At 53.8% G+C, this 23,304-nt stretch overlaps 1 protein-coding gene and 1 long non-coding RNA gene across 10 annotated transcripts in view; one reads left to right on the top strand and one right to left on the bottom strand.

Annotated features, from left to right (window-relative positions):
- The window catches only part of DLGAP2 (DLG associated protein 2), a 786,292-nt gene that overhangs the window by 595,312 nt on the left and 167,676 nt on the right, over window positions 1-23,304 (top strand). The gene's annotated exons all lie outside the window — the stretch shown is intronic.
- LOC123584034 lies at window positions 12,998-22,910 on the bottom strand. The gene is made up of 2 exons (XR_006705127.1): window positions 21,370-22,910; window positions 12,998-15,540 (listed from the first exon to the last, which is right to left on the bottom strand). It is a non-coding gene; the product is annotated as an uncharacterized LOC123584034 (long non-coding RNA).

Consider the following 23,304-nt stretch of genomic DNA (forward strand, 5'->3'; position numbering starts at 1 on the left):
TGTGCTGTTCAGCTCCTGCGGTGGGCTGGGTCTCTCTGCGGCGATGTTGTCCCAAGTCCACTCCGTCCCCCACGCTTCCCCAAGATGACCTCATTGGTTCCTCCCACCCACATCCACCCCCGCGGGACTTGGAGTTCGTTCTAAGCGGCCGCGGCTGTGACATAACACTTGACAAATACTTTTAATATCACCTCTGCTGAAACGTAATATTTTGTCGTGTGTCCCCTCCTTCCTATCTCTGAAGAGTAGCTTAGAGGTGGCCAAAGCAGTGGATTGGTAGCGAACGGAGGCGCATGTATCGGTCGGTAGCTTCTTCTGCTTTCTCTAAAATATTTGATGCCTGACAAATCCTCCAGAGGTGGAATAAAAAGCTTGGCAGAATCAAAGCAGAAGTGACTAACCTTCCAGCACCATCTGCCATTTTCACTAGCTTCAGCTCCACTCTAGTGTCCTAGTGTCCTGTGACAAAAGCAGCTGGCGGCCATCCCCTCCTTCTGCGAGGCCTCTGCCGCTTCCTGACCCATGTCCCCAGCGCGTGTCCCCAGAGGGCGTAGAGCGCCTGGTCGGAGGACCTCGCTGGAGGCTGCATTCCCCCCCGCACGGACACCGCGGCCGACCCCTGCCCCCCATGACGAGGTGAGCCCGAAGCCCCACCCCAGCCTTAAGTCCTCCCCGTCCCTTCTACGAAGACCAAGAAGCCTCTTCCTCTGGACGGGAAGGGATTCATTCAGAGCGGCAAGATGTGACAGGTGACATGCTCAGGGGAAAGCCGGGGGCTTCAGGTGACCCCCGTGTGCCTGTCACCTCCGGGTCCAAATTCAGCCTCTGTGGTTTACAGCTCAGTGAACGTGAGCGAATCCAACTGTCCAGCCCTCCCCTTCTTCCTCTGCCTCACCGGTTGTGACGGTTGAATGAGCTTCTCTGGAGATTTGCCACTTTACCCACATTTGTGTCCAGCTCCACATTGTGAACTCCTTCATTAAAACTTCATTTCACAAGCGTGTACTTGCAAGCCGCTCTGTGCCAGAACCCGAACGTAACACAGGGAACAAAAGACTTTAAAAACTCCCTGCTTTCATGGCAAGTTATAGTTTAGGGCAGGAGCCATACGAGGGACGGGAGGAGCAAACCCACAGCCGGTCTGTGCAGTGGGGTGCATGGAGAGGACCGCAGAAGCACAGAGCTGAGCGTGGTTGTAGGCGGGTGACCCGGCCACGGGCAGCTGGTGGGCAGAAGACCCCACAAGCAGCCGCGTGGGGACCTGGGGCGGAGCTGTGCCCCAAGAGGGCGCCAGCCTGGAGGTGGGTTAGAGGGTGAGGTGGGGGGGGTAGCAGGTGCAGATGGGGGAGGTCAGCCCCGCGATCACTGGACATCACTTGGGATATCTGGTATTTGTCTTCAGCAAGGAACGGCGTCGCCTGACTTACACGTTATTAGAACCTCTCTAACTTTATTTTTTAGAGCAGATGCAGCAAAAATAGGGAGAATAAGGTCAGACCCAGCTGCTGAGGCAGAAAGGACGCCGTCTTGGGGATGGTGTCCTAGAGGCTAAGAAGTGATCCCATCACGCAGGATGGCAGGACGCATAATCGAAACAGTTGTTTCCGTCGTGCAAGGTGTCGGAGTTGTGAGGCCCAACACGTGTTGTCTACAGGGGGCAGAGGTGGGTCAGGGTCCAGCTGAAGACTCTGCAGAAAGCCACACACAGGCTCTCAGCTTCCCCAGGACCCCGGCCAGGCTGGCCCTGCTTCCAAGAACAATGGGACAGAAGGTAGGGCAGGACAGCCAGCTTGTGGCTGGAGGCCATCTCCAGGAGCCACCCTGCTTTCTCCTGCTGGGACCACCAGCCACGGCAGAGGCCACCAGCAGTACGGAGACCGTGTCTGTGCTCACTGCTTTTCATCCTTGAGGGCAGAGCAGCACCTGACTCATACACCTGACATGCACACACCTGAGAAGCACACAGCATGCAGTGCGGATTTGACGAGAGGGGAAGCACGAATACTCTGCTGCTGCCTCGAGCCGCGTCCTTCACAGCAGTGTTAGCGCCCGGCCACCCCCAGGTTTGGGTCAGGCCGGCTCACGGGTTCTCAGCTTCATGCGTGTCTGTAAGGCCGTTCCAGAAACAAGCCAGGGGCTCCCATGGCATCAGGCAAATGTGGGACTAGTGACCACGTCTTGAAAGCCACCTGAAAGGTGCCCAACGGTTTAAGATTCTCCTCGAAAAGGAACGCTCGTCCCAGCCTCTTAGGATGCGTCGCCACCAAGTGGGGGCAGCTTGACCGCTCGTGGAGCACGTCGTGCGGCAGCCACGTCTGGAGTCGGTCCGGTAAAAGCCAAGCACACATGTTGCACACGGCCCAGCATTTTCTCTCCTGGGTGCCTCCCTGACCCAGTGAAAACTGGGTCCACGTGACATCCGTGATACACAAGCTTATAACAGCTTTATTCGTAACAGCTAAAATCTGGAAACACCCATGTGTCCCTCACTGGGCAAGTGGCTAACAAGCTGGGGTCTGTCCACACGGCAGAATCCTGCACGGCCACAGAGAGGAGGGAGCGTGGGACACGCACAACAGCAGCGTGAGCCTCACACGCGTGGCCGTGGCCTCACGCACGTGGTAGAAGAAGCCAGACTCAAAGGCGCACGCCGTGCAGTCCCATCTATGTTGCAATCTTTAAAAGGTGAAACCAGATCCGTGCTGGCCGGGGGCTGCAGGTCAGTGCGGGGGCCCAGGGACTTCTTGGGGTGATCGAGGGCACCCTGTCCCAATCACAGTGCTTTCGGTGACTTTGTTGTGTGCGCTGCTCTCTGCGCGGATTACGCCTTGACGATCTTATGCTCAAGAAACCGTGTTATTCCTCCCGATAATTTCCTCAAAAATAAGGGAACGCATACGCACTGTATTCTTGGCCAGGGAAGCAGAGAAGTGGTTCGCCTCATGGTCGGGGCCCAGAGAAGCCAACAGAGGCCCCGGGAACGGGAAGAGACTGCTCAGGGTTCGGCCTGTGGCACAGGAGGAGGGCCACGCTTGGGGCCAGGTTGCCCCTGACAATTGTCTGCGTCACCACTCTCTCCAGACTGCAGGTTTCTTCCCGTGTTAAGTGGGGTCACAGCCACGTGTTGAGTATAGTGGACTTGATTCACGGATGTCTTTGAAATAGGAGCCGCTTTTATTCTGGGTGCAGAACTGGGCGCAGCGTCTGCACGCGCCCCTCAGGGACCCCCGAACCGGGCTGGAGGCCACCCTGCGTGATGGGCACCTAACCCGTGTTCTCGGAGCTGCCCCAGCCTTTAAGCTTTTTGGTCTGCAGCGCATGCTAAGAGACGCCTGTTCCCCGAGGACCCAGAACACCAGCAGGGGCCAGCTCACAGGACACCTGTGTCCCCAGAACAGAGGGGAATAGTTCCGCAAACAACAGTCGCCTTCACTACACGAGGGACCCTCTGTTCCTCCCTGCCCTGCTCTGTGCTCTGCTTCTAAACACAGTTCTGGCCACAGGCCACAGAATTGAACGTGCACTAGGGGGTCACTGGCCGCAGTTTTAAAAACAGCCCATTGGAGAGCATCTCAGGACCGAGGCTGCGAGTGAGCCCTCGGAGAGGGGCCCTGGGGCACCTGCTCTCCACTTACCCAGACCCACACAAAGTCTGGATGATCTCTTTTGTGACTCAGAAATTCCCTCAGCAGCACGAAGCCCGTCAGACATGTTTACATACTTGGAGACGTGTGTCGTCACACCGTATCTGTGCCCTGGTAACACAGTGAAGCTCTGTGTCGGGTGCCGCCGTCCCGGCCTCATCCTGCTACCAGAGTATAAACTCACTGAGTACAAATTGGTCTGTCCGTCTACTACACGCACCCCCCTTAGTTGTCAATAAACAGTGGCTTCCTGTGGCCGAATGCATTTAACTCAGAGAGTCGGTTTCGGCGAACTCGGTGGCATCTCCGAGAAATCATATAGGTTAGCCTGATGCTGCTTTATTCCCGACAAGTAAATGTCCTGTCTGTGCAAAGCAGAGCGTATCGAGGGTGAGTCAGTGACGGGAGTCCTTGTTGCCCCAGCCTTCTGTGTGAAAGGAGCGCCACCGATGGATTGCTGGATATTCTAGGTGGATCGACAGAGGGCAGGGGTGAGTTCCCATCCGCTCCGCTGCGGGACCCCCACGCCCGAGTCCTGAACAGTCTCTGCCCGTCCCGAGTCTCTGCCGGGCTCCCGGCCATCTCCAATCCACCCCAGCAAGCCAGGCAGGGGTACGTCCAGAGCACCCTCTTGTCCGATGGAAGAACGGGGGGTGGCCTTCCGCTGGCACCGGGAAGTCAAGGAAATGTTTCCCAAAATGAATTACTTTCACCCACTATTTGATGATATTTCTAGAGTGTGATTTATAGAACTTTTACTTTTGCTAACCAAGTGGAAAGATTCAATTTGCAGGTTCCTTTTGTTTTTCTGCAGAAAATCTCAGCAGTCCCTTTTCTTCATTAAAAAGAAAAATATTGTCTGTAGTTACTCTTCCAAAGTCTGATCTCGCAGTCAACAGAGCTGGTCGATCTTCCTTTGGAATAATGGAAGCACTAGGGGCCCAAAGCATTCTTCAAAAGGGGGTGTCGCCGCTCGGTTCCAGCTGTGACGGGCGGGGGCAGCGCGAGCAGCATCTAAAGAACACACCGCAGCATCATCCATTCTGTGCCACAGCCATTCTCACGACCTTCGCGGCGGGACACGCTCCCGTGAGTGCACGCTGTGCCTTTGTGTCTTGGGATAAGATGCTTCTGGTTCGTTATCGTGAGGTTTTGAGGAGACATTCAGGTGCTCGTTAAAAATCATCCTGAAGCCTTACTTACAAACACACCCATGTGAGAAAAACAGTGCAATCCTAATAATATCCCCTTACACATTTAAACCCATATCGAGAGGGGCGCCTGGGTGGCTCAGTCGGTTGAGCGTCCGACTTCGGCTCAGGTCACGATCTCACGGTTCGTGGGATCGAGCCCCGTGTGGGGCTCTGTGCTGACAGCTTGGAGCCTGGAACCTGCTTCAGATTCTGCGTCTCCCTCTCTCTCTCTGACTCTCCCCCACTCATGCTCTGTCTCTCTCTCCCTCTCTCTCTCTCTGCCCCTCCCCTTTTCATGCTCTGTCTCTGTCTTTCTCTCTCAAAAATAAACAAATGTTAAAAAAAATTGAAATAGAAGTAAACCCCATATGGAGAGACAAATCTACTCTTATAATGTGAATAATTGGCCTTCTGTCCTCTGTGCTTTCAGAATGTCCCCTGATCTACTCCCTTATGGCCTCCTTAATTTTGTATAGTTTAGCTGAGCCAGCACGTGTATTTGGCTGAGTCCAGCTAATTTCCACGGAGACCAGCCTTGGTGTTTTGATCACACGCTTCCTCCTGATCCCTCCCCTGGTGCAGATTTGTTCTCGTTACTCTCCGAGTGACACTCCAGAGAAGTCAGTCTGCCTCCCACTGACGTGCCTTTGAGGAGGACCCTATTCGTAAGGCTGTGTGTTCTCACCCAACTTACTTGCCCATGTTTCCTAAGTGACACTATGCATCGTAATGTGCTTGCTTCTGGTGGTGCTCAGGAAGCCAATATACATGAACACTGGCTTAGTCTTAGGTAATTCGTGCAGAATAGAGCACCTGCTGTATGCAGAGTTTGCCTTTTTCCTCCTGCGTGTACTAGACTGATAGCCTGTTGCCTCTAGGAGGATTTGGTTCGTTCCACTGGGCAGGTTCCTTGGAGGAGGTGTGGGGTGGAGAAAGGGGTTCCCAGATCTTCATGCCTGAGGGGCAGGACGCATACGTATCTGCCCACGGGAGGCATGACCGGAGACCCAGCCTATCTGCTTAGATTGGGTATTTGGACCGAGCGACAGGTACAAACACAACATAAAATACCAGACAGATGTAGCAGAAATGCCGCTCCCCTGACCACTTTGTGGTAAGTGTGTGGATGGCGGGTATTCTGGGGGACGCTGGCTGCCCCCCACATTCCTGCTGCACGTGAACCCACACACTGTTCTAACCCCCACCCCCGTCTGTAAACATCCCCCGTGAGATCCCCTACCCCACTTGCTCTTAAACTGAGGAGTGGGGCTCTTGTGTTGAAATTCTGGCTCAGACACACGGCTTGAAAGCTGGAGCGCCAGGGCCCACAGCAGTCTGTCCCAAGCACCCGTCTGACCTGGTATCCGGTGTCTCACACTTTACCCGTGTACCGATGTGCACGGGGGGCCGTGGACCCCAAACAGCTGGCTCGTTTCCCACCCTGACGTTTCCTTTCTCACGTTTACGTATGTGGATTATGACGGGTTCACAGACTCAGGGCCGACAGCGTGTACTTCCTGTTCTGCCGGGGGCTCCAGGTGGCATCCTGGGAGCGGTTTCCAGGCCTCCCTCCCCTGGGGATTTGCATCCTGGAGGATACAAGCAGGGGTTAGCAAGCTGTGAGACCCTCCTCAGCTCATGTGAGATGTGACGTGTGCAGGCGCAGCCTGTTTTCTCAGCGAGTGGTTTCTAGAAGATTTTCAAAGGTTCTTCAAGACATTGAGACCACGGCTTTGACTCCTAGCTTGCCTGGGTGAGCCCTCAGCTGCCCACCATCCCTGGCCACTTCCGCCTCAAGACTGCTCACTCTGTTTCTCTGTCCACGTACGTGCATCCTGCCCGGTTACGTGGCTGACCAGGAAGGCCTGATCCCTCCTCCCTCCATCTTCCTCAGCACAGATGAGTTGCTATCCAGGTACAGATGAAGGAAGGACAGCTTCGGCACGGTGCGAAATCGAGCGTCAGACGCATCAGACGCACTGTAGCCCAAATAGGACTCACAGAGCAGACCCTCCAGACGATACGTACTGACCCGCATCCACAAATGACGCTGGGACGATGAATTCCATGACCTCCCAGGACCTGTAGTACCAAGTCATGGCCCCAAGAACCCAAGGGGAAGTCAGACCAGTGATGCTCCCGGTGAGGTGGGCGCCCGTAAGTGGGAGGGTTCTTCCCGGTGACCTGGGTGACCGCGGTGTCAGAGTCAATGGGTCTAAAATGAGGTTCCGTTTCACAGACCGAAGGGACTTCCTAAGCTTTGCTCAGTCACCAAAAACCACAAATGGGAGTTGTAAGGGGCACATGTAATAAGAAGCTGGTCCGAGTGATAATTAGCCCCTGCTCAGATCACCTGTGCCCCAGCTGTTTTCTGGACGAAAACACATTTTTGCAGGAGGAAGCTTTGCCCTGAGTAGCTGATAGGATTTGCCACCCGCATGCAAGAACTCTGAGGCACCGCGAGCCATTAAGGAACTGTAAACGGGTGACCGAAAAGCAGACCCATCGTTAAAGGGGTGGGGACAGAGTTGACTCCATGGGGACGTGCTTCATGAAGCAAAAGTGAAAGCTGTGCCTTCCACCGCGTATTGATTCTTGAAAGCCACGAACAGTATCATCGTTTTGGTAAATCATTGATTTCTGTCCCCCTCATCCTTCCAATCATGTGCCGGGTTGGCCAGCCCTGAGATGGAGACAGTCACTGGTTCTGCGAGAGTCTCTTCCTGGGGCCTCATCCACAGCTCCCACGGCCCACGCTGATGGGTGTCTGCGCTCCGTGGTGCTCTGCAGTCAGGTGGTGCAGACGGCAGAACTTTGGTTGGAAGGAAGGCTTGGAAGCTGTCCTTATTTGCTTGGGATTTATTGTGGAAGTATCTCGGGTCCCTGTCTAAACTGGGTTGTGCTGGTGTGGGGACGGTAATTTCCCAAGGACGCTCTGCGGTGAGCAGGCACTTAACTTGCACATTTAGCAAAACCGTGCCAAGCCCGCGTCTCTCCCTGCTGACCGTTCGATCATGGGAGAAGCCCCGTGACGTGGGGCGGGGGTTTCCAAGTCTTCAAAATGTAGGGCTTTCTGGCTCTCGAGCCGGCACGTGACTTAGGTGAATTTGCCCCGTGCTTCCTGGGCAGAGACCAGGAGACGGATGTCATCCCCCCGTTGTGTTCAGCTACGTGTTACTACAGAGCAGTAACTATGCACAAACAGGGACGGGGCAAATGCATTCTTACCCCTTGCTCTGAAACGACTTAAACCAGGAGAGAAGATAGTTGTTGAAGTGAATACCCAGGTCAGCTGGTGCTGTGGCTGCCCGTAGCATCATTTATAAACGGTTTGCCAAATAAGAGAGTTGTTGTTAAAAAGCCGAGCGGTGTGTTCCAACCCGCCCGGGGTCTAGTGTCCTTGCGTTCCCACACCGTCCGTGCACAGGCGCGCGAGCACACGAGCAGCTGAGTGGGTGGCGAGGCCCTTCCCGCATCAGGCCTGACGGGAAATATCCTTTTCTTTCCACTGGCAAAGACTTCTTCCAGAAAAATCTTAGGAAGAAAGGTCAAAACTAGATTACGTTTTACAGGATTTTATTTGTAAGGCACTAAACTCTTAGAAGATGAATTTTAAAGGCTTCAACTCTTCAGCTGGCCCAGAGAATTACACTCATCTTAGGGCGCCTCCGTGTGCCGAGCATCAGCTGGGCTCCAGCTTCCCCTCTTCCTGTAGACACGCCCAAACTGAGGCTCGTTACCGTCAGTTATTAGTATCTGTTAGGAACCTGCATGATGTTTGTGGTTCTCAACCCTGGTTTTGGTGCTTCATTTATGAAGTTTTTATATCTAAAAGGTAGTTTGGCACGTGCTGAAACTCGTTGCGTTACTGTTTAAAGAATTTATAGATATAATGGTAGAGTCTATGGAATGTCTGCTCTATTAAGCGATTTATATCATTTTTTATGATTCTCACAACAGCTCACAGTAGCCCCATAAAGTATCTTGTAGTTAATAAGGAGGGCTCCACGAGATTAACGCTTCCGTACTTAACTCCGACGGCCAAGTCACCTGGGGTCTGCCTGCCTTGTCCGGGCTTCCTCCCAGCCCCATGGCTCCTGGAAGCCACCACACGGCCACACACCCTCCAGTGTGTGGACGAAACCGGGGATGGTCACCCAGCAGAGGAGTGAGGCACCTTTGGGACCATCTGTCCCCCAGCAGCTGGCCTGGGTTCCTGCATCCACACCCCCCTCCCTCCTGGCTCTGGCTCCAGTGGGTCCCCGGCACCTGCAGGGACAGCCAGCCTCCCATCCAGCCTGCAGAGCCTGGGGCACAGGGACCAGCGAGGAGGGTGGCTCCTTGCCTGGGGCGTTTCCAAGGCATCAGTAGGGGGCAAGCTTCGTGTGTGATGACCTGGGGACTTGCACATTTGTGGGAATCTCAGAGGGTTTTCAGGAGGAAATGACGCACCGGAACTTGGAAACGAATCACATTGGACCCGCGCCACCCGAGTGGGGGAGGGGCCACCACGGGCAGAACTCCAGCCACACGTGGATGGGCCGCCTGCACATTTTCAGAGTTCCGCACGCCCGCCGGGAGGCCGTGTGCACCGGGCGCCCCCCTTTCCTCTGGGAGGCCGGGGGGTGGGCGTGCAGGGACTTCTCCAGAGGACGGACACAGAGAGGCCAGAGAGTTCCCACACGCCGTCACGGAGCGGGACGTGTCTGTGGGTCTAGAAAACATCATTTGCTCAAGATCGTTCACTGAGTAGTGCCTGTTAGATTCAAAAGCAGCAATTGTTACCAGCGATCAGAACTAAGATCCTTCCTTTAAAGGAAAGGTCGGCGTCCACATGCCTGCGTACGGAGCTGGCGCCACATGGGGAGCAGAGGCTGTGCCCAGTTCGGCGGCTGGCGTGGTGAGGAGGGCACCGGAAGGAGAGGAGGAGGGGGAGGCCCGGTCCCTGGAGCGTCTGGGCCTAGGCAGCGCGGAGGCCACACGGAGAGCAGACACGGGGGTCCCTGACGGACACCGTGGGCCTCGGAACCAGCTGCCTGGCAACGTTTGCCACCGTTACAGCTCTTACAGCGTCTCCATGCCCCAGCATTACCCCTGCAGCCTCGCCCTGGCCCGGCCCGGCCAGCCCTCACGAGCTCCTGAATTCAGCACTCGCAGGTCTGAAACGGAAAGTCCGGTGGTGATTACTGGAAGGCTCCAAAATGAGTTGTGTAGATCTTCACTGCCCAGAGACGCTTGGAAGAAACTCAAAGTCTGGTGGCTTAGCCCTACACATGGTAGGCCGTGTCCCTAAGCCAGAGGACTTCGGCCGTATTTCGTGGAACGTGCATTTCTTATCTGAGGGCAGACCATTGGGTGGTAGTGGAGAGCCCAGTCCAGAAACTCAGAGGACTTTCAGCGATTGGGGTCGTGGGGCCCTCCGTGCAGGCGTGAGGTGTTTGGGGGTCGTCGGGCCCTCCGTGCAGACGTGAGGTGATCGGGGGTCACGGGGCCCTCTGTGCAGATACAAGGGGCTTGGGGGCCATAGAGCCTTCCGTGCAGATGTGAAGTGATTGGGGGTCACGGAGCCCTCCATGCACATGTGAGGCGTCTGGGGGTCTTTGGGGCCTCATGCACACCCCGGCTGGTAACACAGACGCAGACATGAGCTGTGCGCTGATGGGACTTCTTTCTCAAGGGACCGTCGGTTTGATGCAAAAACATTCATGGTGTTGTTGGTCCATAACCTCTCCCAGGAGATCGATGGCAAGTGAGCCCAGCCCCACCTGGCCATACATCTGAGGAGCGGGGCAGTAACGGAGGGTGGTGTGGTTTCCGAGACTCTGGCACTCACCCCCGGTCTGCAGACTGCACCCAGACTCTCCCTGCACCAGAAAGCAGGTGGGTCCCCTTCACGATTCACCGCGCACCCTGGATGACGTCTGCCCCGTCGCAACTGTATTTTGCCGCCACGGCTGCCGTGTCCTTAAGGAAATGGTATGCCGAGTGTTGGTGACACAGAGTAAGTTGGGGCGGACGTTATACATTGACCCCAGACGCTCCCACAGTCTCGTGTCTGGAGCCGTAGGGGTTATGTGGACACTGAAGACTATGCCTTGCCGGGAGGCTTTAGAAAGGAGCTTGAAATTGGGACGATTGTAACGCAGTGGCCCCATTATCCTTATTTTTGTAAAGTAAGTGAAAACTTATTTTTGTCCTCCTTTTCTCTCATCTGGACAGTTAATCATAAGCCTTTTTAGTATAATTTAGATCAGGTTGATTAGCCAGACCTGCTCTGCAGTATAAACACAGCGAATGAATCACAGACTTTTCCTGAGGTCTTGCGCCTTAAAGCACAGGCAGGACGCGGCTGTTCCTCAAGTGCAGAACCCGTGTCCTAGAGCGGTCACACCTCTCGAGAGTTTGCGGGAGAGTGGTGGAGAGATACAAGGACCCCGCCACCTCAGAGGAGAAGAGAAGGACAGCATGTAGCTGAGTGGGAGATTGTATGAGTAAACGCTTTTTTGGTGGAGACAGCTAACGAAACCTGGCAGCGGTCCCGTGTCCCAAGGGCAGAGGGGCTGGGACGTCCCTGGTCCTTCTTGAAAGCACCCACGTTCAACTCCTGACGGACGGGTATGGTCTGAAACACTGGCCCATTTCGCAGATGAAGGGACAGAGTGAGCCTTTAAAGGCTCGAGCGTCTTGTAGAAAATCAGCAAATACACAGTCTTTATCTTCAGGATCTCTGCTCCCTGTTTGCTCCTCCAGCGTCCCCTGGTCCTCACTACCCAGACCCCGTGCTGTGGCCCGAGACCTCCCTCGGTGGCTCAGCTGTCATGCTGGAAGGGAAGGGACGCGGGCATAGCCTCTCCCGGGAGCTGTTTGGATTTTCATGGAGAAGGCAGAACGTTGAGGGTGCGTTAGTGTCGCGTACTCTGCTCGGGTATGTTATGTAGGTTTTTCTCACTTCATCTCTTTGAGGTGCCTCAGTCTGCCGTTATTAAGCGCCTGACTTCGGCTCAGGTCATGATCTCACGGTTCGTGGGTTCAAGCCCCGCGTCGGGTTCTGTGCTGACAGCTCGGCGGAGCCTGGGGCTTTTCCGATTCTATGTCCCCCTCTCTCTCTGCACCCCCGCCCCCCGGCTCATACTCTGCCTCTCTCTTTCTCTTTCTAAAATAAATAAACTAAAAAAATAAAAATAAAAATCACACACCCCTTTGACATTCATGTTGCCCCCATCTTACAGACAGGGGACCGAGGCTCAGCTTACTCACCCCGGTCATGGAGGCTGGGATGTGCTCCCTCCTGATTGGGCAGGTTTGCGCTCACCCCACAGGGGCCGGGAAGCCGTGCCCCCAGGTGGGAGTGCGGACTGCACACCTGGACCCAGGCGGGTGGAGCTTCAAGTCCCCGAGGTGGAAGACAGAAACCTCAGGTCTGCTGGCTGCTCAGCCTTTGAGCTCCTGAGGTTTCCGTGCCTCGGGGGAGGAAGCCTGTCGTGTTCCAGATTCCCATTAGAGGACATAAACTGCTGAGGCAGACACGCTGCCCGTGAGCCCGCCGTGTGAGCACCGTCCCTCCACGGCACGGTGTCAGAACACGCGCATTTGTGGCAGCTGATCTGGGATGCGCTACCAGGGGACAGACGGACCCGGCGGCTGTCGGCGCTGCCCCACTTGCCTGGTGCCGCCGGGGAGCCCGTAGGACCGGCCGTTTGGGTGATTGAATGACACTGGGTGACCAGGCCGCCACAGCGTGACCCCGTCCTTCTGTGCCTAGTCCCAGGTCAGGGGCCACAGAGTTTGCTAAACCGGAACCGATCCGGAAGCCGAGGCTTTGACAACGAGTTGCCACCTCGGTGGTGTGGTAGAGGCCGCCTGCTAATCCCCGTGACGCGGGATGTATTCGGACAGGAGGAACGATGCCCTCGGCACAGTTTGTCAGCGAGTAATAGGTGACCCGTCTCATCTTCATGTTTTAACAAACGGTGTTCACTTTTATTAATACCCAGAGGGATAGTGAACAACGGCTAGGCCTGGGGCTGTAGATCAAAGTTCAGTTTTATGGCTAAGTAGTCCTGAAAGCGGGTATTTACAAAGATTCGGGGTCCGAAACAACCACCCACAAATCAAACCTTTGAAATTGCTTTCTTTCAGAAAATAAAAATAAATATGACATTTTGGCTATGAAATATTTTAATGTATAGATTTATATAATAAATTGTACATGCAATTATGGGTTTATTCAAGTCTTTGTAACAACGAAACATAATAAATCATGAACCGTTACTGGAGTTGACAGTGCATTTTTTACGGTGATTCTCCCGGTGAAGTCCGACCGTCCCGTGCCCACGTGAAGGACGCCCGCTGGTGCATCAGCGGGTTCTGAACTCCCTTCACTGTAGAGAAGTCATGCTTTTGTGTGAGTTTCCTCCAGACCGTGGCCCCGAGCTCTCAGTGTCAGTCAGCAGGTGTCTGCTGGGTGGGAATTTCCGGCCCCAAAGGTCCACAGGTGCTGTGTTCGTACATAACAAGGAGGCAGCAATGCTGACGGAAAATACTCAGTTCGGTGAAAGAGTACGCATGAAAATATCATCTCTTCAGTGATGCTTTGGGGGAATGTTAATAATGTAGGACTAGCACATGATGCGGTTAGAGGTATTTGGTCCTCTGGCAGGGGGAGGACTTCCCGAAGGGCCCAGGCCTCACGTGGCTGTTGTGCGGGGTGGGGTGGGGTGGAAGTGGCTGAAGACTCGAGGCCACTGCATCACAGGCTACACTCAACGCCCGGTGGCTCTGGGGAAGGACACAATTCCTGGTGCTTCCCACAGGCAGAACTGCATGCAGAGCAAGCATTCAGGGAAGGCTTCCTGGCATCCATTTACATTTTAGTATGAACGAGTTGGGCATAGCTCTTTTCTGAGCCCGGATTTCGATTCCAGAAAGGAATTTCCTAAGGATGATACTGAAGGCTGTGGGCACATGAACGCCTAAGAACAGCACAGAAGCCAGGGAGAGGTAGTGCCAGTACCCACTTGTCTCCCCAGTATTTTCCCAAGTGTCTGCATGGCTTCAGGCTGACAGACAGGTGGCTGATGCTGGCATGCAGCACAGGGAGGGGGGACTCAGAGCCAGAGAGAAAGGTGGGGACTGTCTGGTCTCTGCACTCACACAGAGTGGTCGTGAGATTGTTCTAGCTGAGGTATCGCGGGCACGGCGCCGTGACCGTGGGCAGTCACACCGTGTCGCGTGTCTGAAAGTCGCTAAGAGAGCACCTCGTACGAGTGCTCATCTCACGAAAGAACTTCTGCAACGGCGTGCGGTGACACGACTGCTAACGGGGCTTACCGTGGCCACCACGTGGCCACGCGTGCAAATATTGACTCGCTACGTTGTGGGTCTGAAGCTAATACAATGTTAAATGTCAGCCGTGCCTTATAGGGTTTTAGATTAGTTACTGAAAACCCCAAAAGATCACCCTCCTCATTTCCGTGTTCAGGTAACAAGCACCCTCTTCTAAGGCAAGGTAACTGCAGGCAGAGAGTGAGTGAGACAGCAGGCTGACTGTCTGAGATAAACGGGCGAAAGGGGCGCCAGGGGCTGGGGGCCTGGATTTCCAGTCTGGGGTGGGTGAGGGACCACGGGCATGCCATCCGTGCAACTACCACCTCACCCCTTTCTTGGAAAGGAGCTCGAGGGGCAGGTGCCACAGGCTGAGCCGATGCACAGTGTGAGGCATCTCTGCTCCCCCCCACCCCCACCCCGCACTGTGTTCAGGGTCTGCAGGGAGCCCGGGCGCACCCATTCTCAGAGTTGTGCTCAAAAGCTGCTGCCTTAGATGCCAGGACGCCCTACGTGTGTGTTGCAGACAGAAGGTAAGAAAACACACAAAACTACTCCTTTTTCACATTACCTACAAACTGTAAATATCTGGAAAGCAGTTTTCTGTGCCGAACCGTGGGCCGGCACCTCAGAGAGCTGTGGCGACAGGAGCCACACGAGCTGCCAGCTCCACGGCCACACGTGGCAGATGCTCAGAGACAGACCGGCCAGCCGAGCGGACCAGTGGCTCGCTCTCTGTGGGCGTCTTCCTGAGCACTGATTCTCCCACCGCACGCACGAAGGACGGCACTGAGTAGACACCGGTGCTTGACGGAGGAGGACAGAAGCTGTGTATTGTTGCCTTGCCGTCCTCAGTCCAGACCATCTCGTTCCAGTGAACAAAGAGAAATTCAGACGTAGGCTTTACCAGAGACTGTGGAACAGCAACTATCTTTATCCTTTCTTTCGTACGTATAAAAGACTGCAGGCTGGTGGACGAGATCTGGAAAGCCCAGGAGGTTTAGAGGACGACAGAATGCCACTATTGTCATCCCTCCAGTCAGCGACGGTCCCAATCAGCATCATGGTAAATTGCCTCCAGTCTGCCCTCTGAGCAAAGCGGGGACCTCGAAGGACACTGGGTTTGCGCAATGCTTCTCCCGCAAGCGTTACATCAGGAATCTCTCAAGTACTTGCAAGGTCTCTAACGGTCTACACTTTGTGCCATAGTGAACCGTTCTGCTGCAATCAGATACCCAAAAGCCAAGGCTGCCGAGGTTTTTAGAGAAGAAACGAGTGTCACTGCTTCCCTGCGGTCCCTCGTGCAAAACCCAGGGCAAAGACCCCTTGCTCACCCCTCCTGCACATCACAGCACATTCCAGCTGGCGTGGAAGTCATCCTACGGGGGGTGAACAGGCAAAGCGAGACACCAGATAGTCACCCGGTATCGAAGATTAAGACAACATGCCAAATACACAATCTAAGAGTGTTTGGAAGTTAATATCATGGCTTCTTTTAATGTTAAAATGCCTAGAAAACTCCTCTCCCGACAGCTGGTGGTGTAACAAAGAGAGGGAGAGGAGGTGGTAACAGGCAGAGGATCCCCTTCCCCAGCTTCACACGAGGCCAATAATTCCGGGAGCACCTGCACACTTTGGGGCTGGGCTGGGTATCCCTGCAGCCCAGGAACGCTGGCCACAGCTGACCTGTGGGGGGTTGGATGCCAGCTCTGTTGGCTTTAGTTGGAGAAGGAAAGGGTGGGAACAGGGCCTTGGATGAATTACTTTTGTTCATTCCACTAAGTTAGTGGTTCTCAACCATGCCTGCCCACCAGACCGGCCCCTGGTGCCATGAAATGAACCCGCCCGGGCCTTGGAATGTACTTTCTCAGATGATATCTCGTCATCGTTGATTTAGGGTTAATAGATAGGTTGTTAATCCCAGACTCAATGGTGACGTTGAGTTGAGGTGGAATCATCCTGCCAGTCCTGAAGTCATTAGAGCAGCTGAAAGGGCTCCTGTGAGTGGTCATGGACTTGGGTTAACTCTGTGGTGTGCATGGGTTTGGTGGGTCATTACATGTTGTTATGTAGTATGGACTTACTAATAGGGTGAGGACATAGGTTGGAATTCAGGCCACAGCAAATGCCAGGGTTGTTGGTAAAACGAGGTGGCGAAGATAATGAGGGCGACAGCGGTACTGATGTTCATTGGAGCTAGGGTGGCCCCGCCGGCTCAGTGGGTTAATAAGTGGCCCTCAGTAAGTTAGCTGTGAGTCCCACAGCCAGGGCTACTGGTTGGATAAAGAAGCTGACCGTCTCAATAGTTACAAGTATAGGAATTAGCTGAGCATCTCCTACAAGCCCCTCGGGGGAATCAAGCCAAGATTTAGCAGATGCAAGCACAGAGTGCCCTGGTAAAGTTGAGTGTCAGATAAACAACAGATACTGCATGGGACAGAACAACAAAAAAAATTACCCTTTGATTATCTGAAATTCAAATGTAACGGGGGGTCCTGTATATTACGCGGCGGCCCTGGCTAGGGACTCCTCATGAGCCAGCGTCAGAATGAGCTGCCCGTCAGAGACAAAGAACAAGTTTTGGTCCCCACAGTGTTCATGCTGGTCTCTGAGACTTTCATGTAATGTAGGTATGGGCAGCAATAACCTGAGGGAGGAAGGCCAGGTTTTTCTAGGCTTTGTAAAAATGCCCCCCACTCTGTCTATAAAACAATATTTCCAGTTTAAACATGATGGACAAATCTTCATGCAAACTTTGGCATAAAACCTTATTAAATACAGAAGGTGGTGCAAAAGGTTTAACTCCGCATGCATTTGGAATGTAGACTTCAAACATACTATATAAAACATAATTAACGTCACTTTTGAAGTGAGTAATGTTCAACTTTCACAGCAGACAGGTATAGTTTCATCTCAAAGCCTTCAGATATTTAAATAAGAAACAGTCTGCTTTTCACTTCAGCATTTTTAAATCTTTCCCCCCAAGTCCAGGGAAATGCAAACGTTAAGTGGATGTTGTAGTTGGTCGTAACTGAACTCCTTGGAAGATGGTCTTGTGATTTATGTGAGTGCACGGTGGTGGGGTTGTGGTGAACTTAACTTGATAAGCCTCCAGGCCTGAAAGCCAGGGCTGTGAGTGCTAATACCCACACAAGGCCTGCTCAGCTGCCTCCTGCTTTGAGAGCCTTTATTATCCCGGGCAGAGTTGGGGTTGCCTTGTTAGTGACTTTGAGTTGTTCTCTTAGCCTGACTTAGGTGACATGTAACTATTAGTGAAAATTCTGCAGACTTTAGGGGCAGCTTCTGCTGAGACTTGATCCTTGGTCCAAAATAAAATCGTGAGCATTTCTATGGCTTTCAAAGAAAAGCCATTAGTAATCACTATGGTAGCGGCTGATGGCACAGCTGTGAATGGAAGAAGGGGAAGCGAGCATTCGGGCTAATCAGTGTCTTTGTCCTAACAGAGCAGAAATGAATTCTTAATTTCAGCAGCCTTCAAATCCTGTCATTAGGGAAACGGCTAAAATGTAGGCTTGAGTATGCTTTTTTTAAAGTAAACTTTTAAAGACTGGAAGACTCTGGAAACTGGGCGGACTGTTGGATTGCTGAACTTTGTGGTTACTTCACTTTCTCAGTGGAGCTCACGGGGTCCTAGAAGCAGCTGCCAATTGTCATGCCTGAAGCCTGGGGCCGCCTCGCACTCTGGGGTGTCACTGCGCCCGTGCCAGTAACACCAGTGACTCTGCGAGGCCCTGTGCTGTGCCCTTTCTGTCTATGAGGAGTTTCCTGACCGCAGCCACATGGCCAGGAAACTCAGCTTCACAGGGAGACTCATTGACTTGACCGCCGGCCTCCTCGCCTGGCCCCATCCCTTAATCAATGCGCGGGTGGCGTTCCGGAGGGAGGCTGACACTGGTGGGGTGGAGAAGGCGGGGGGGGGGGCAGACAGTGAGAGAGCACAAGTTTGCAGGCTCTGGATGGACAGAGGCAGCAGTACCCGAGGGCAAGGCGCCCCATGACTTGGACAAGGCCTCTGTGAGCTGGGATGGGCCCCTGGGCTGCAGAAGGAACAGAACAGCCCTGTAGTGGGGCTGACCCCAAGGGAAGACCTGGGGTCAGCTGAGCACAGTGTGGGGGCAACGCATGGCCTTTGGGGACATGAGCCAGAGTTTGAAACCTAGACATAACAGCACGTCTTCCGATTCCACTCCCATCAGAGCAAAGCCTCCTGTCCCTGCAATAAAAGAAAGTGAATGTCTTCTTCAGACACTCAGATGAAGTCAGCTTCCAATGTCTGGCTGCTCTTGGGCTGCCACATGTGCCCTTCAACCCTGTGGTTGTGCAGAGGAGCCTCGTGGGCCTCAGCGCAGAGGGCTCAGAAGCGGACAGCCCTCCTCACGTGCTTCCCACCCCAGTGCTGCTCTGTAGTTTGGGGTTCTGCATGGGTCACACTTGGGAATGAGGCTGTCCCACCAAAGGGCTGTGCTCCAACATGTAGCATGGAGTCACGGTTCTGGTGAGGACAGGAGGGTTGCTTCACTGCTCTGGGCCTTTGTCAGCTTGGTCAGGACACACGTCTGCCCTCCCGCCGCCACTGGGGAGCTGCAGGGCTCACACACACACACACACACACACACACACACACACACACACACTGCACGGAGTGGGAGATGGGGCAGAGTGCCAAGCACAGTGGATAAAAACGTGGTATTTTGTTTCCTTGTTGTTTATGAGGTAATGCAGTATTGGATTCCTTTATGCGGAGAAATCCAATATTTTCTTATGAGCAATTTCCCTTTTCATATACAAACATTGTTTTCCCTTCTACCTACTGTTTTGAAGCCTTTCCTGTTCCTTATTGTAGATTCCGAGTTAGCATGATTCAGAGACAACTATTCCCTTCCCCAAAGGTGTAATTTGTACCTGTGCTTACACGGGTTTAAAACCCAGAGTTTGAACGCATGTGTCTTTTCTGAGCCTCACAGTAAGAATTCACAGGTCAGGTCTTTATGAAATGAAGGGTCACTCATGGCTCACGCCTCCAACCAGCTGCCCCCACGCCGCGGCCTGAGAGATCCCTGAACTGCAGAGCCAGAGGCTGGGCTCAACGGGACTCTCCAGGGACATCACCCACCCTCCCCAGACCCCGATTTCTGCATCCATCGTAACAGAAATGAGCAGGTGTCCACCGACTTCCGTGAATGTTGGACTTCTTGAAGTTTGTCTCCCTGGGCACCCTTGAGCCTAAGTGTCCCTCACCCGCCCAGAATCATCTCTCTCACCTCTTCAGCCCCTTTGTTCAGGGGGGTTACCTCATTCCAATACCAGTTCAAGACAGTGGGCTTCCTCTTGAGGAAGGTCAGCGCAGAAGCCCCTCTGAATCAGACACAGGTCATGGCGGAGGCATGAAGGGACCCAGAGACATGACAGAGAGAGCAGAACCAGTCGGAGATGCCGGGGGCTGTGTGTCCTCAGGTCACGTACTCAGCCTCTCTGGGCCTCATGTTCCTTGTTGGAAAATGTCCATGCTACGAGCAGTTGACCTTGCTTGTGAGGACTGGCTGTGGGCAGATGCTGTGCTGCCTCAGTTTCCCTTCCAGCAAGTCTTACGGTGCTGACACCACTCCTGCGGTGACTGGGGGGTAGAAGCCATGATGCCTGATGGAATGGCCATGATGCCCTGTGTTTTACTGAGTGTCACCCCCAATGATCTCAGACCCCTCCCTTGTCCGCAGGTGATCCCAGGGACGTGAGGGAACGTGCCCGTGTCGCGTTGCGTCAGTGGCCGCACCCAAGCGCGTGGGGTGCTCATCTTAGACACACGCCTCGTGCACGCAGAATTAAGTGTTGGCTCTGGAGAAGCGTGACTGACACAGGGTCACACAAAGGCCTGATTACGATTCGCCCCAAGGTGGGCAGCAGAAACTGGGTCCCGTGTCAGATGGCACTGATCTGGGTTTCAGGATGACAGAAAAATAAGTCATGAGGTGAGTCTAGTCAGAGAGGTTGTAGGCTCACAGCCCCAAGTTACGGGTGTCCCTTCAGGGGTCATGGCAGTGAAGACCGACTTCATTACATGCGTGTAAATATGTCGATGGAGGGCTTCTAAAACTTTTCAGTCTATGGCACATTTCTGTTTTTGCTAAGAAACCGCGATGGACATTTTCACTTGATGTCAGATGGGCATTTCGTTTCTAGCACTGAGTACCACTCTCACTCTTGCCGCGTGTGCCGCTCCGGCCCCTCCTGGCCGCGGAAGGCACAAAGCCAGGACGCTGGGCCAAGGCGGCCCACGGCCACCAGGTTCAGAAGGTCGGTGCAGAGCAAGCAGAGCCGCTGGCCCAACACGCTGCCCATGATTCTTTCTCAGGTGACATTTGCCTTAGTGACATTGGTGAGGCAGAAGGTTCCCTTCCCGAGCACGGACGGGGCCAGAAGAAAGATCCCCGAGAGAATGTGCGTGCAGGTGTCCCTGGATCGGGCCCAGGGATCGAAGCCAAGGCCCGTCAAAGCGGGTGTCCGAGCAGGACGGTGTGGCCCGCCCCCCTTAGCTCGTCCGTCACACATCCGATGGCGCCCAGGGTAGATGCTGGGGACGGCAGGGTGGCGGGCACACAGGCACTGCCCGCGCATCTCCGCGGCACTGCTGTCTGGGTCAGGTTCCGGCTGGGAGATGGTGCGGATACGGTGAAAACACATTTAAGCTGAAAGACAAGGCCTGGTTGGGTGAGGCGGGACGGAGCCACTGCTTGTGCCCACACACACTTGAAGCGAAGCCTTATCAGCTAGGAGGCAAACCAGAGCCAGAAAGCTTGAATGCATTTACCCCCAACCCGTATCCTAGTTTTCTAACTGTGAAGGGTTCGCCTGGTTAACCTGCTTCTAGGCCTTGTTCAATTTTGGTCTGATAAAGGACAAGAGCAGAGGCAAAATCGGCAGTTAATCATTCCCACCTTTAAAAGTCAGGACCGACTGGGGCGCTGGGTGGCTCAGTCAGTTGAGCGCCCGACTTCGGCTCAGGTCATGATCTCGGGGTCTGTGAGTTCGAGCCCCGAGTCGGGCTCTGTGCCGACAGCTCAGAGCCTGGAGCCTGCTTCAGATTCTGTGTCTCCCTCTCTGTTCCTCCCCTGCTCGTGCTCTCACTCTCTTAAAAATAAATAAATGTTAAAAAAAAAAAAAAGTCAGGACCAACCTTCAAACCCACTCACCGTCATCCGGGGAATGTTCTCGAAATAATGCGACAGGCCCGTGTTCAGCTGCGGCTAAAGCTTTGTGAGCTTTCTGTCGGCGGCCTGCGTGTGCTTGGTGTGTTTGCAGGCCGGCCTCTCGTGCGTTTGACTTCCACAGCCGGCTCAGCGTCCACTCACCCTTCCAGTCCGTTCCGCGGAAGCTTGCCCTTTGTTGCTTTCTGCTGTGTACGTGTGTGTCTGAGCTAAGGCGAACGAGGTCTGCAGGCGGAGGCTGGCTGTTTTGGTTTATTCTCCTAATTCCATTCTTCCCCAACTAATGCAGACTGCTTGCAAGTTGGCCGCCCGGGCTGCGTGACCACGGTCGCCATGGCAACTGTATTTAATTAGAAGTGTGCATTCTGTTGCATTCTAGTTCTAAAGAGACGAAGGCACAGCCGTGTCTGGTCTAATGTTATACCTAACGTGGTCATCTGACGGGCCAGCTCTGGAGCAGACCAGTCACGAGCAGGAAGACACAGCTCCAAAGTGCGCAAAGTGGCTGCTGCTGTGGGAAAATGGGGCGTGGTCGAATCACGTTAAATGACTTTAATGAGCTGTCTTGTAAATACTTGATTGACCCAGTTCACACACTACTCATATACAAAAGTATGACACATGTCACTTTTAAAGCAATGGCCGGAAGATCCCATAACATGAAATTCCACTGCAGGTTTGTGTGAGAAGTGCCCGTCGCCTCGGGACCATCTCTCATTGCCAGCCTTGCATCTGCCTTTCTTAACGTCCTGGAAACTTACGGAAAATGCTGATTTGCTGAACTGAAGATGGTGACAGCCCATGTGGGTTTGATCACAATGTACTAGAATGAATCCTTCTGCAGGCAACAGCATGGTTAACCATATTTAATATTACTAGCAGGATCTAAGCGTGGAATATTTATTTGCCTTAAAACTTACTCATGAACACCGGAAGCCTGCATAAGTGCACGTGGAAAAATTATATTTATGGGATATGTGCCAAAGTATGTATTTACTACATACGTAATGTATTGCCAGAAGAGCCCTCGCCTGAAGCTGCCTGTCTCCGTATGGAGATTAGCCAGCTATGCCTCTCACCTCTGACTGGGTGTGGGGGTCCGGGTGGAGGCTAGGGCAACCCAGGTGGAGGCTAGGGCAACAGACTGCTCTAATCTGGTGCCCCAGGGGCCAGCTGGGTAAAGAACCCCGGTCCCTGCATCTCCCTGGCCCTGCCATCCCATCTGGGCAGGAAGGGCAGTGCTAGATGACCCCCAAGACTTTTTACCCCCACGTGATGATGTCACTGCAGGCACATGCTGTCTGCTTTTGCAGTATATGCCACTGAGCAACTGAAATCAGTGCCAGTGACCTGACATGTTCTCCCAACAGAAGGAGACAGATTTCATGTTTGGGATGTCGACCTTAAGATTAACTAACGTTAGGCGTGAACACGGTAACTGCAGGCTTTGAATATTGCTGAAGGAGCCTCAGTGTAGAACTTTATGGACAAGAGAGGTAGTGTCATCCTGGGCAGTGCAACGCTCACCCAGGATTCAAGGGGCTGGAGGTGGCGGGGGGTTGGGGGGGGATGGAAGCAGAGTGTGGCCGACTCTGCAGACGAAGTCTAATAAATCTGCAGAAGAGCTCAGACTTCTTATCTGTTATTTATTAAACCCAGGGTATAGCGGAGACTCACGGACGCCCTGCCCGGGTGGACACCTGCACGGGACAGCCATGCACCACGTTCCAGTGCTGTGTTCATAGAGGGGGTGCCCGTGCCAAGGTTACAGCTTGGCAGGGGCCTCTGAGCAGTGCCCTTGGAGCAAAGAGGCGCGAATCTCTCGTGTTTGGGCATTGGGGGTGCGGCGTGTTGGGGACGCGCTGAGCTAACTGCCATCTACTCCTGAAATGTATTAAAGAGTGACTCTCTCTCTCTCTT

This window comes from Leopardus geoffroyi, chromosome B1, assembly GCF_018350155.1.
Source record: "Leopardus geoffroyi isolate Oge1 chromosome B1, O.geoffroyi_Oge1_pat1.0, whole genome shotgun sequence".
In the NCBI taxonomy this organism is placed as follows: Eukaryota; Metazoa; Chordata; class Mammalia; order Carnivora; family Felidae; genus Leopardus; species Leopardus geoffroyi.